Genomic DNA, 3,446 nt, shown 5'->3' with positions numbered 1-3,446 from the left:
AGAAACCCAAGACAGATGATGACCTGGTTCACAGGAGAGCAGAGGTAGGTTATGAAAGCACTCACAAGGAATTAACTGGAAATATTTGACTTGGAGATGAGATCAGATGAAAGTGATCATTAACACTGTCTGTCTTGGGAGAAAGGGAATTCACTCCACATAATATCAATGTGTAGAATATATCAACATGTAGAAGATATAGAAAAAACCATGTGGCTTTCCCAACAGGGAGACTTTTCCAAAATAGGGTGCCCCCAGAAGTCCCCACCACAGAAAGGGTTAGCATAAGGCTCTGCATCTGACAACTCAGGAGGGCACAACCTGAGAGGCCATCTGAGGCCCAGTGCATACCAGGGATACATGACAATTTGTTGGGAATGTTCTAGAATAGAGAGACTCTACAATGGTCCCTCCCAGTCTTGATAGTCTAAGGTTGTCTGATCTTAAAGATAACAAGCAAGAAATACTGACCCAAGGTTCGATTTCAGGAGGGGTGCAGAGATAGGTAAAAGTCTTTCATAGTAACTAGGTAACTGGTTACCTGGTAACTGCTAGATGTGGATTCTTAAGGTGGTAAACATTTTCTTCTCCCTCTGAGCAGAGAATATCTGGGATATTCACCTAACATCTGACACTGAAGAAAGCGAAGTCCTTCAGTTCTGGAATCTCTGATTCCATTCTCCTCTTCAGGCCACCTACTTACATCGAGGCTATGGCCCCCTAAAATCTCACTGCTGTGACAGAGTTCTTGTGGCCTTCACAGATCACCCTGAACTGGCGGTGCCCCTCTTCCTGATGTTTCTCATTTTCTATATCGTCACCCTTCTGGGGAATGTGGGGATGATCATTCTGACCCAAGAGGGTGTCCAACTCCACACGCCCATGTACTTCTTCCTGAGCCACCTCACCGTACTGGATGCCTGCGACGCCTCGGTCATCACCCCTCAGATCCTGGCCACACTGGCCACAGGCAAGACGGTCATCTCCTATGACCAATGTGCTACCCACTTCTTTTTCTTCACCCTCTGTGCAGGCACAGGGTGTTTGATGGCCTATGGCCACTTTGTTGCCATTAGCAACCCATTGTGCTATAGCCTCGCTATGACTCCAGGCACCTGCTGGGGATTGTTGGCTGCAGCCTATGTCTGTGGGGTCTCAGGGGCCATCCTGCGTACCACATGCACCCTCACCTTCTCTTTCTGTGACCGTCTCTGTCTGTGACAGACTTCTTCTTCTGTGACCTCCCACCCCTGCTGAAGCTTGCCTGCAAAGCGTGACACAAAGTGCCACTGTCATCCCCTTTTTGCCAAGCTCATGTTCCTGGCCAATGTCCTGATCATCCCGGTCTCCTATAGGCTCATAGTCAGAGCCATTTTAAGGGTGAAATCTGTTGGTGGACGAGCCAAGACCTTCTCCACCTGCACGTCCCACCTCACCACGGTTGTCCTCTTCTTCAGGACACTTGCCTTCGTGTACCAGAGAAATCACTCAGACTCATCCCCAGAGGAGGACAAGATCGTGTCTGTCGTTTACACCGTGGTCGTCCTCATGCCGAACCCCTTGATCTACAGTCTGAGGAACAAAGATGTAAAAGCTGCACATTCAGAAAACTCATTGGTAAAATCCAGTTCCCAAAGAATGCAGCTTCAGGCGAGAGTCGTTCATCCTGACCCATTTTCTCCCCAGATCTTCATGCTCTGATAAGTATCAACACCATGCAGTGCCTGCCCTCAAGAATGGCAGCTTTCAGTAGCACTCAGGAAGTAGGCAAGAACTACCACCTTTTTTTTTTTTTTTAATTTAGTTTGGGAAAACCACAAGGTTGGTGAAATTTACTTAGATGACTCTCTCTACCTCTCTTATTTTGCCTTCTCCCTCTTTAGCCCTCTCTCAAATGACCAGGGTTCTAGGGATACTCTCTGATATCACCGAGCAAAAGGCTGACACAGTCATAAGTGAACTGACTACCACATCCAAGCTGCCATCTTCAACTCAAGCACACTGAGGTTCCCCAGTTGCCCCCTCTTTATCCCGCCATCTCTGTGCTCCCTGATACTGACGTTTACTCTCTGTGCAAGATTACAGCTGGGAATCATACTAACAGGAGGAGAGTCAGGAATTTTGCTCTTCTTTTTTGGTGTGGATAACCGACCAACTCATTATGAGGAAATTAATGAAAAGTACCGTGAACCCAGTGGAATTTCCCATTGGTACAGATTACAAGAGTAAAAGGAAGGGTGCTCCCTTTGACTACTCCCCCACTTATGTCTTCCTGAATGGTGCCCAGTATCTCCAGGACTCTACTTTCTGCCTTTCAAGTGGCAAATGTCTACATTCTGGATCTCCAATTCTTTTGTTTCTCCTCCTCCTTTTTAAAATTTTTTTTTTCAACGTTTTTTATTTATTTTTGGGACAGAGACAGAGCATGAATGGGGGAGGGGCAGAGAGAGAGGGAGACACAGAATCGGAAACAGGCTCCAGGCTCCGAGCCATCAGCCCAGAGCCCGACGCGGGGCTCGAACTCACGGACCGGACCACGAGATCGTGACCTGGCTGAAGTCGGACGCTTAACCGACTGCGCCACCCAGGCGCCCCTCTCTTCCTCCTAAACACAGCACCTGACTCATGACAGTCTCTGCTCTCAAAAAACTCACTCCCAGAGGCTGCAAAGTCAGCAACAGTCGACCTACAGCAAACGGTCTTAAATGGAATTACCTTGTCAGGTAATGTCTTACCCTCTTGGAACATCAGTTTCCTCTAATCAAAAAAAAAAAAAAAGATCAATACTTCCTGTTTGAAAGAATTGTTGAAAGGATGTTTAAAGAAGAGGATGAAAATCAATGTGGAAGTTTGGTTTAGTCAGAAGAGGCTGAGTTTGCTGTGGCAACAATCAAATCTGAAACTGTTCACAATACTTTCCCCGTGCAAATTGGGGCGTTCTGCTGTACGTAGTCACTCAGAGATTCTGGCTTAAAGAGGCCCCTTCATTTTATAGCTATACTGTCAAAAATGCAAACTATGCAGGGGATAAAAGACTACTACAGAATCATAATGGACCTTTTCTCCCACAGCCCACTGGTTAGAAGGAGTCACACAGTCCCGCCTCGCTAGAAGGGAGCCGTTAAAGGTAAAAGTGCAAATGGAACCTCTGCGAAGCAATATTGACCCTGCCTCCCCTGTGGCTGTGATTATCAGCATTCCACAAAAGCATAAGTAATCAGATTATTTCTTGATTGTTCAGATCATTTTCTACAAACCACCTCTCCCATATTTAGGGAAACAGGTCCACTCTTTCACTTGCCACCTGGCCAAGTGCCATTAGGATCCCCATGGGCTTTTCACCCAAGCTCAATTCATCAGAGTACTTTGGGAATATTATTAGTGAAATGAGAAGGAGTCTAAAATACTCCTTTTATATATAAAAATATAAAATATTAACACTACTA

The 3,446-nt window shown here is 46.2% G+C and overlaps 1 pseudogene; it reads left to right on the top strand.

Moving 5' to 3' along the window:
* Positions 1–712: 712 nt before the first annotated feature.
* On the top strand, positions 713–2,364 carry LOC131488871 (olfactory receptor 9I1-like; annotated as a pseudogene).
* Positions 2,365–3,446: the final 1,082 nt, after the last annotated feature.

The sequence above is a fragment of the Neofelis nebulosa genome, chromosome 10 (genome assembly GCF_028018385.1).
Source record: "Neofelis nebulosa isolate mNeoNeb1 chromosome 10, mNeoNeb1.pri, whole genome shotgun sequence".
Taxonomy (NCBI): Eukaryota; Metazoa; Chordata; class Mammalia; order Carnivora; family Felidae; genus Neofelis; species Neofelis nebulosa.
This window is presented reverse-complemented; position numbering and strand designations above follow the sequence as displayed.